The following is an 11,004-nucleotide window of genomic DNA, read 5'->3' on the forward strand; positions in this document are numbered from 1 at the left end:
TTCAAAGCGTCCATAGATTGTGGTGCCCTCGAGGTTAGGTAGAGCATTCTACAGACTGGGAGCCGTGGAGCAGAAGGCCCAGTCTTTGCTCCACGCTCCTCCTCAGTGTGTCTGCTGTGTACAATCATGCATGTGGCACATCAGCGTATTATTGATTATTTCAATCTTTTTTTGAGATATCTATTAATTTGATATATATCATGATATACAATGATCATTAAGGACCAATTTTTTCTTGATAACATGTCACATACCCCCCCTCCCCACCCATACATGTACTCACACATACATTATACACACATATACATTACAATAACATAACCATACCAGGGGAAACAGGAACAGAAAAATATATATATTCAGTACTGTGCAAAAGTTTTAGGCAGGTGTGAAAAAATGCTGTAAACTAAGAATGCTTTCAAAAATATAAATAATGATTGTTTATTTTTATCAATTTACAAAATGCAAAGTGAGCGAACAAAAGAAAAATCAAAATCACATCAATATTTGGTGTTACTACCCTTTGCCTTCAAACCAGCATCAATTCTTATAGGTACTGTTGGAGCCATGGATTGGTATAATTGTCTTTGTGGTATTTATTTAAGGTTAAGGTAGTCTGTTATATATTGGTGTTTTGGGTTATTGATTATTATATCATTTATTAGGATTGTGTTGAGTGGGGGGATGTCGGGTCACATGGGTATGGGCGGAGTTGTATTGATTTAACTCACCTGTTCACCTTTTTGTTCTCAGTGGAGGAGAGGGGTTGAGCTGGGTTGCCGTATTTTTTGTTGACCGCTATTGTTTCTGGTTCACTGTGACTATGAGTTAATGCACGTTATTATAAGTTAAGTTGATTATCTTTTTTATGTTAATAAAAAAGTAAAACTTATTTTTACGTATCACAGTATTCTTTTGAAAGCGCTTCGGACAAATACATTAGGCCCAACCTTAGCCTCTCAGCGGCTTCATATTCAGGAACGCCGCTACAGGTACACTTGCAAAAAGTCAGGGATTTTGTAGGATTGTAGTCAGGTGTATGATCAACCAATTATACCAAACAGGTGCTAATGCTCATCAATGTCACATGTAGGTTGAAATGCAGTCATTAACTGAAACAGAAACAGCTGTGTAGGAGGCTTAAAACTGGGTGAGGAACAGCCAAACTCTGCTTCCAAGGTGAGGTTGTGGAAGACAGTTTCATGCCACAGGTCATACACTATGGCAAGACTGAGCACAGCAACAAGACACAAGATAGTTACACTGCATCAGCAAGGTCTCTCCCAGACAAATATTTCAAAGCAGACTGGTGTTTCAAGATGTGCTGTTCAAGCTCTTTTGAAAAAGCACAAAGAAACGGGCAACGTTGAGGATCGTAGACGCAGTGGTCGGCCAAGGAAACTTAGTGCAGCAGATGAAAAACACATCAAGCTTATTTCCCTTCGAAATCGGAAGATGTCCAGCAGTGCCATCAGCTCTGAACTGGCAGAAACCAGTGGGACCTAGGTACACCCATCTACTGTCCGGAGAAGTCTGGCCAGAAGTGGTCTTCATGGAAGAGTTACAGCCAAAAAGCCATACCTCCGACATGGAAACAAGGCCAAGCGACTCAACTATGCACGAAAACATAGGAACTGGGGTGCAGAAAAATGGCAGCAGGTGCTCTGGACTGATGAGTCAAAATTTTAAATATTTGGCTGTAGCAGAAGGCAGTTTGTTCGCTGAAGGGCTGGAGAGCGGTACAATAACGAGTGTCTGCAGGCAACAGTGAAGCATGGTGGCGGTTCCTTGCAAGTTTGGGGCTGCATTTCTGCAAATGGAGTTGGAGATTTGGTCAGGATTAATGGTATCCTCAATGCTGAGAAATACAGGCAGATACTTATCCATCACGCAATACCATCAGGGAGGCGTATAATTGGCCCCAAATTTCTGCAGCAGGACAACGACCCCAAACATACAGCCAAGGTCATTAAGAACTATCTTCAGCGTAAAGAAGAACAAGAAGTCCTGGAAGTGATGGCATGGCCCCCACAGAGCCCTGATCTCAACACCATCGAGTGTGTCTGGGATTACATGAAGAGACAGAAGGATTTGAGGAAGCCTACATCCACAGAAGATCTGTGGTTAGTTCTCCAAGATGTTTGGAACAACCTACCAACCGAGTTCCTTCAAAAACTGTGTACAAGTGTACCTAGAAGAACTGATCCTGTCTTGAAGGCAAAGGGTGGTCACACCAAAGATTGATTTGATTTAGATTTATCTCCTGTTCATTCACTGCATTTTGTTAATTGATGAAAATAAACTATGAACACTTCCATTTTTGAAAGCATTCTTACTTTACAGCATTTTTTCATACCTGCCTAAAACTTTTGCACAGTACTGTATATATATATATATATATATATATATATATATTATAGAGCATAGTTAGAGCATTAACTGTCCTGTAGTTTCTTTAATTTGGTTATATTGGTTATATAATTGATCACAGGGCCCCAGACATATTCAAATTTTTCATATGATCCCCTCAAGTTGTACTTAATTTTCCCCCAATTTACGAACAGCCATGCAAGCGGGGACAGAATCAAAACATGTGACGTTTGCTGGAGACGTGTGACATCTATTACAAGTATCTGAGATACTGGCGTACATTTTGGAGAGTTTAGAGTTAGTAAAATAGGAGCGATGGACAACCTTAAATTGTATCAGATTAAGTCTGGAACAAGACGTGCTGTTATTCACTCGGGATAAAACACTACACCAGTCATTGTCACGTTTACCATGTTCCTCCTACCAGTCTTTTTGAATAATGTCCAGAGAAGTTTCTCTGTGCTGGGATATTACAGTGTAGATTTTTGAGATGAGGCCTTTCTGATTCATGGGCATGTCCAAGATTGAGTCGATTATAGAGGTAGGAGTTGGAAGTATCGAAAGAGATGAGAATGTGGGAAATTACATTTTTCACCCAGTTCGCTGAAGCTACAGAAGACGCTGTCAGAGTAAAGGTCCTTTAGTCTGACAAGACCTGACCTCTGACATAAGGAAAAGGCCATATTTTTTTTTCTTACCACTGTAACTTTTGCTGCTTTGCTAAAGTGCTCATGATGGATAGGCCGGGTCTTTGTAATATAGCAATAAGTAAGGTCTTTTACCTGCTTTTTGTAACATAACAATGAGTAAGGTCTTTTACCTGCTTTTTGTAACATAACAATGAGTAAGGTCTTTTGCCTGCTCTTTTGTAATGTTAAAAGACAAAGAGTAAGGTATTTTACCTGCTTTTTGTAAAGTGTCTCAAGATAACACTTGTTATGAGTTGACGCTATACAAATAAAAATTGATTGATTGATTGATATCAGTGCCAGGAGGGAGGATGAGATGGTTGTTGTGGATCGGGCTATGGTTAGATAATCCCTGGAGCCCAAAGGCCAGTCTAATCTGAGTCCAGATTCTTAGAGTGGAAGTGACGATTGGGTTACACCTGAGTTGGGTTGGTCGTATGGGAAGTTTTGATGTTAGCATAGCCAAGATGAGGTAGAGGGGCAGGATTTGGCTTCAAGTTCACACCAGTTTAATGTTGGTTCCTGGACCCAGAGGGACATTTTGTGAATATTAGTTGCTCAGTAATAATGTCTTAAATGAGGGAGTGCCAATCCCCCTGCAGATCTCTGCCTTTGTAAGAACTCTGTCCTGATCCTGGGTGTTAGAGCCATTGAGGACAACAGGGTAACATAAAAATATCATTTGCCCATTAGTGTAATTTAGTATTTATACATTTATACATATAATTAATAGAGTTTTTGCTTTTGAATTTTAGAATTCATTTACATTTTTTATATTTATCACGTATTGAAACATTGTGTGTTTATAGTAGGTCTGTGTGGTTATAAGTGCTCAGTTTACGTGTCCTGCTGCTGCAAAGTGTTCCTGCTGTCGTAAAGCGCAGCTAATTGGCGTAAATTGCCATGTGGGTACAGGTGAATAAATACTCAGACGAGAAGGCATTCTACCGAGCAGGACGAGGAGCAACAGTTTTCTGACCGTCATGGTTTTAGTTTTTGGTCGAACCCGAGAGGTTTTCTTTTAGGAAACGAGTGATATTTATAAGAGCGGAGCGTTTATTTTGTAACCTGAACCTTTTTTGAGCAATACATCGTATTTTTTTTGTCTCTTTAAATTGTCCTCCTTTCATCTTTGGATTACTTGGAAATTTGTCTTTTGGAAAGTACGAGTCAGAAACTTCTAGTCCTGCAGGAAGTGGCAAGAGGATTTTATTTTATTTAGTTAAGTTGCCACTACACTGGGAGTCTTGCCTTTCCAAAGGAAGGAGGTGATTAGTTTATCTATTGTACAAAAAAAGGATTTAAGAAAACGTGGAAGCATATTTATTTTTACACAGTTAACCCTTCCAGGAAGGGATAATAGTATCTTAAAGGGGAGGTGGCTGTCAGGGATCTGAAGGGCTCGATTGTTTACAGGGAAACATTCACTTTTTCAGAAAGATCCAAACCTATTTAGCAGCTCGATTGTCTGGTGAATTGTAGGAATCGGATCAGAGATTAACAATAATAAATCATCCGCATAGAGAGAAAGTGTGTGTTCCGAACCACATCTCAGGATCCCTTGACTGAAACTGGTGCTTTTAAGTGCAATCGATAGAGATTCCATAGCGGTGGCGAACAACAACGAGCTCAGGGGTGTGAACCTCTGCCGAGTTTAAAATATTGAAACTTCATCCCATTAGTTTACGGAGGCCCTAGGAGAGGAATATGAAAGCGTTATCCAGGATATATATTTTGACCCGATGCAAAATATCTTAAGCCCCAACAGGAACAGGTACCCCCACTCCACTCAGAGATACCACCACTTCAGCTGTCTCACTTGATGCTGGAGAGGAAAAAATATTGAGAAGTCGGCGAATGTTAGAGAAGGAGTGTCGGTTTTTCATGAACCTAGTTTGGTCTGGTGATATGATGTGTGGCATGATAGGTTCAAATCGACGGGCTAATGCTTTGGCTAAGATTTCATATTCGGTGTTTAGGAGGGAGATGGGACAATAGGAACTGCAATCAGAATCTTCTTTACCTGGTTTTAGTAGTTAGATTATTGAAGCCTCAGTGAGAGTTTGAGGAAGGGCGCCCCGGTCCAGAGAGTCAGTTTTGTCAATAATTTTTTTATAGAACTCTATAGGGTAACCATCTGGGCCTTGCCACTTTGCATTAATTTAATAGAGTTTGTGATTTTGTTTGTTGTTAACGGTTGATCCATCTCAACTGCTTGCGTAGGATATATGGGTGGAGTTCCAGGTTGTCTGAAAAACGTTTCATGTCTAGTCATGGTATTACTGTGAGATCGCCCGAGGTGGTCCTGATTTGTTTAATTTGCTGGGATGTTAGTTGACTTTTGATTTGGTGTGACAGAAGATGTCCTGCCTTCTCACCATGCTCATAATGAAATCCACGTGATCGTAACAGTGTCTTTTCAGTCTCTTGTTTTGAGAGTAAGTTGTGATTCATTTGGAGGTTGTGCCTTATTTGATCTAGTTCAGGTGACAGAGATACTGACAGCCTGTTGTCCAATTGGGTTATGTTAAACATAAGTTGTTCTTTTTGTTGTCTTACATCATTCATTAATGTTCAATCTCCAAGTGGAACAGGTTTTTTGTAAGACTGTAAACGAGGGGTAAAGTAACACTGGAGCATGATCAGATATCACTATAGTGCTGTATTCCGTGCTTTTGACAGCAGAGAGAAAGTCGTTTTCAAGAAAAAAGTAATCAATTCTTGAAAATGTTTTTTGGACCTGAAAAATTAGAACTGTTTTTTATTTGTATAGAAAAAGCGCCATATGTCAAAACTTCATATTTTTTCATAAATGAAGAGAATGTTTTGGCCATTTTAGAAGGGGCATGGCGCTTAGTACATGATTTGTCTAGCAATGGATTCATTGTACAGTTAAGATCTCCACCCAAGATAAGATGGTGGGAGTTTAGGTAGAAATGAAATCACCTTTTCAATGAATGCCTCATCATCAAAGTTAGGTGCATAAAGATTGACAAGCACAACCGGGTTATTACTAAGGGGGCCTAAAACTATTACAAAACGGCCTTGATGGTCAGCTATGACGTTTGTTCGGGTGAACTGTGTTTTCTTATGTATCAAAATAGCTGTGCCCCTTGATTTGCTGCTAAAATTGGAAAGAAAGGCTTGGCCAACCCATGACGCCTTCAATCTATGATGGTCCTTTGTGGCTAGATGGGTCGTTGTAAGAAAGCAATTTTGGTTTTAAGGTGTTTTAGTTGGGAGAATATTCTACCTCTCTTGACTGGGCCATTGATCCCTTTATAGGGAACGACATGCAGGAAAGTTGCCACCGGTGGGACCCGAACCTGGGACGCCCGCTTGGAGGACCATAGCCTCCATACATGGGGTGTGTGCACCAACCACCGCGCCACCAGCGCCCCACTCCTCCATTTCTTGTTATATTAGCCATATTCTAGCATTAAGGTACTTTATATGGGAAAGACACATATTGCTTTGTTGAAGGGAGGAAGGGAGAGTAAAAAAAATAAACAAGTAGGAAAACTTACAGCGGAACTACAAAGGGAAGGAGTTTTCCTCGGTGGGCATCATCCTGTGCGGGGGGGGGGGAATTCCCATTAAGTGATGACCACCGGCAATAACAAATATATTTAGGCTTTGTTAATCAAGCGAAATAATAAATAAATAAAATAGTTCTAGCGGAGTGTCTCTGCTGCATCCTAAGTGCGAGTATTAAACACGGAATGCTGCTGATGTCAACATAGTTATGGAATAGAAAACGTTTTTCTTTTCCTTTTTTCCCCCTCCTCCCCTCTCCTCACATCACCTAAAACGTAACGTAAAATAGTAGGCTATCACTTATACGATAGAAGCTGTTTTAACTTGCAAATAAATAAAAAGTAAGCAATAAAAACACAAACATGTTTATAGGCTAATGAAACACCCATTCAGGAGTATAAGGAAATAGATTTTAATATAACGTTAACTGCTGATTGTCAAGGTATGCCCATACCTCATTATTTCCACATTGGGTTATTTAGACAGGTATGAACTCAGAGAGGCCACAAAGAACTTTGTTTTAAATGTTCAGCTTGTCCAGAACTATCTGTTCATGATCCAAAGCTGTCCATTCCTGAGTCTTTGTTGGGTTTAATGCGCATTCAGTCCAGGCAAAGCAGGTGTCAAAGCTGTGCATTCACTGGGCTTTTTGTGGAGAGTCAAAGTAGTAGTTATTGTTTTGAAACGATACCTGGAGACAAGCCTGTTGCAGCAGACAGAATTTTATTCCTTTCAGGGAGCTTTTAACGTTTTTTTTAACGTTTTTTTTTCCAGGGCGGAGCTGATGTCCGGTTATACTTTCAACTCGGAGCCGCTGTAATTTTGTGTTGGCTGGCCCATCTTAAGACTTTCTCCTTCACCTGGTACTGGAGGGATTTGACGATGGCTATCGGTCTCCCCGAGATGCTGTCTCCCGGTTTGGGAGCAAGGGAGCGGTGGGATCACTTTATTTTGGGAGGTTTATCAAAGGTGCCATCAGACCTCATCAGTAGTTCGGAAATAAACTTTGTCGGGTCTGCATCCTTCTCACTTCCTTCTTGTATGTTGATTAATCTCAGGTTGGAACGTCTGGACCTGTTTTTGAGGTCATCCACCCGTTCCAGGAGTACCGTTGTTTGTAACTGAAGAGATTTAACAATGTTTTCCATCTCCGTAAGTTTTTCAAAGTTTCCACCCACCAAAACTTCTGTTTTAGCGAGAATTATTCACTTGTTGTCCGAGTGAGTCAACCGAGAATTTCAGGGATTCTGTTGATTGTTGTATCAGGATAGTCATGTCGGCTTTGAAGCTTTCGCGCTGTTTAGTGAGTAAAGCCTCAATTTCGTTCTTGGTGACTGGGTCAGGGTCGCTGGGTGAAACTCCACTGACGGCCGAGGTGGCAGCCATGTTTGCTAGATTAGCCAAGCAGCTCGTTGCTCGGATTATTATTGTCTGTGGTTTCGGCTTTGGGTTGTTCATTACTACACAGCACTTCTTTATATACAGTATCTGACAGATGTTGTTCGGTGGGTAAATTGCTGTTGGCTTGTGATAATGAAAGGTAGGCTAAAGTTTAGCCGGAGCCCTCGGTCACCCGTCTGTTCACTACTCCATCAACCGGATTCTGATTATTTAAATCTCTGGACATACTGATTAGTTATGATCTAATTTCCTCTAAAGTCCTCTATGCACACTAAAGTTAGCCATGGAGTGCCACAAGGTTCAGTGCTTGGACCGATTTTCTTTACATTATATATGCTTCCTCTGGGTAATATTATGAGGAAACAATTTTCATTGTTATGCAGATGATACTCAGCTTTATGTATCAATGAAGCCTGATGGCACCAGTCAGTTATGTAAACTAGAAACGTGCCTTAAGGACGTTAGGACCTGGATGACCAGAGATGTTTTGCTACTTAACTCAGACAAGACTGAAGTTATTGTGCTAGGCCCTAAAAACCTCAGAGAGACTTTTTCTAGTGTGGAATCTTATATTCTTTATACTTTTATGTTTGCTTATTAACTGATCCAATGCATTAGACATAACCTCACATATACATGCAACATGACCTTATATGACCACTGCAGCACACGAACATTACCCGATACTCACCTCACCTCAGATTTTCTTATCTTACACACACAGATTCAACAACAGCTCCTCTATAAGGAGTACTTCTTCAGTCACTCAAGGACAAGTTCCACATATTGGTACCACAGGCCACAAGGTGCTGGCATAGATAAAACTACATCCTTTTCTCTGTTCCTACTCTGTGAACTTAGAACGCACTATATGTTCAAGTATATAAAGATTGTACGCCCCAAGAGCGGGCAGAGAACTTACTTTGTGTATCCTGTATGCATCGTTGAACTTCTCTCCTTGCTGCAAGTAATAAACTGTGTGACTTAGCAACTCAACAGTTTTTAGTTTACTCCTTTTTGTTCACTCTCGTGCCGTGGTCCGGAGGGTTTTCTCTTTCTGCTGATTTCTTGCAGGCTCAGTTCTACCACACTAGTGATGTGACTGTCCTCAATGACATCAGCCTGGCATCTAGCACCACCGTTAGGAATCTAGGAGTTCTATTTGATCAAGATATGTCCTTTAGCTCTCACATCAGGCAAATTTCAAGAACAGCCTATTTTCACCTTTCATAATATATCCAAGATCAGGAATATCCTGTCGCAAAATGATGCAGAAAAACTAGTTCATGCATTTGTTACCTCCATGTTGGATTATTGTAATTCTCTTTTATCAGGGTGCTCTGGTAAGTCTCTAAAGAGTCTTAAACTAGTCCAGAACGCTGCAGCTCGTGTACTGACTAGAACTAGGAAAAGGGACCACATTACTCCTGTGTTGGCTTCTCTACACTGGCTCCCTAAACAGTCTAGAATAGAATTCAAGATCATTCTTCTCACTTACAAAGCTCTAAATGGCCAGGCACCATCTTATCTTAAGGAGCTAATAGTGCCGAACTACCCTTCAAGAACATTACAGTCCCAGAATGCAGGCCTGCTAGTGGTACCTACAGTCTCTAAATGTACTATGGGAGGTAGAGCCTTCGGTTATCAGGCCTGCTCGTGGTACCTACGGTCTCTAAATGTACTATGGGAGGTAGAGCCTTCAGTTATCAGGCCTGCTCGTGGTACCTACGGTCTCTAAATGTACTATGGGAGGTAGAGCCTTCGGTTATCAGGCCTGCTCGTGGTACCTACGGTCTCTAAATGTACTATGGGAGGTAGAGCCTTCGGTTATCAGGCCTGCTCGTGGTACCTACGGTCTCTAAATGTACTATGGGAGGTAGCGCCTTCGGTTATCAGGCCTGCTCGTCGTACCTATGGTCTCTAAATGTACTATGGGAGGTAGAGCCTTCAGTTATCAGAGCTGCTCGTGGTACTTACAGTCTCTAAATGTACTATGGGAGGTGGAGCCTTCAGTTATCAGGCCTGCTCGTCGTACCTACGGTCTCTAAATGTACTATGGGAGGTGGAGCCTTCAGTTATCAGAGCTGCTTGTGGTACTTACAGTCTCTAAATGTACTATGGGAGGTAGAGCCTTCAGTTATCAGGCTCCTCTCCTCTGGAATCATCTTCCAGCTGGGGTCCGGGAGGCAAACACACTGTTTTTTTTAAGAATAGACTTAAAACATTTATTTTTGATAAATCTTATAGTTAGGGCTGGCGCTGGTGTAGACCAGCTCCTAGTTATGCTGCTATAGGCTTAGTCTAAAGTCTGAAAATGTTCATGGATAAGGTAAAAGGTGAAGGAGTTCTTCATCATTAGTATGAAAGACATCTTTCTAATTCTCCTGTTAATATGTTATTATGAAGAGTCAGAGAGTCGGAGTCTGTCAGAGAGAAACAGTTTTTACTTGTATGTCACCAAAAAGCGGAAATACTTAAAGAGGTGGTCCTTCTCTTCCAAATTCTCAAGTGTTATTTCCTCAAAGTTTAATCGAGTTAGAATATAAAAGCTATAGTATTATTTAATATCCAAAAGCGAGGCGGTAATGCAGCTTCTTGGATGCTAAACCGCCTTTAAAAACCAACGAAGAAGTGCAGGGAAAAGTAACGTAACCGGAACTCACCAGTATCACCAGGCCATCTTCCACTGCGGTCAAGCCAGCCGCTCCTCGAGTTTACATGGTGAAGTGAGCTGCCCCTAAATTTTAAGTGCCCACGTATTCTGATCTTTATGGTAAATGCTCCGGACTGCAGAGCGAGCAGGAGCAACAGACAGAGAGAGCGATTTTGACCTGTTATTAATCTCCTTTTCCAGACAAAAAAAAAATATTTTTTCCATAAGTAGAAAATGATTCTGATATGGTTGGACTTAGTATGTCCTAGACACAGTAAAGGTACTTCATATTACTTGTGCACGTAGTCTAGGAAGTACTAAGTCCAACCATATCAGAATCATTTTCTACTTATG

The 11,004-nt window shown here is 41.0% G+C and overlaps 1 long non-coding RNA gene across 1 annotated transcript; it reads left to right on the top strand.

Annotated features, from left to right (window-relative positions):
- Nucleotides 1-358: 358 nt before the first annotated feature.
- Nucleotides 359-1,065, top strand: LOC132984527 (uncharacterized). Its single transcript, XR_009674945.1, has 2 exons — nucleotides 359-553; nucleotides 993-1,065. It is a non-coding gene; the product is annotated as an uncharacterized LOC132984527 (long non-coding RNA).
- Nucleotides 1,066-11,004: the final 9,939 nt, after the last annotated feature.

This window comes from Labrus mixtus, chromosome 12 (genome assembly GCF_963584025.1).
Source record: "Labrus mixtus chromosome 12, fLabMix1.1, whole genome shotgun sequence".
NCBI classification, from domain to species: domain Eukaryota; kingdom Metazoa; phylum Chordata; class Actinopteri; order Labriformes; family Labridae; genus Labrus; species Labrus mixtus.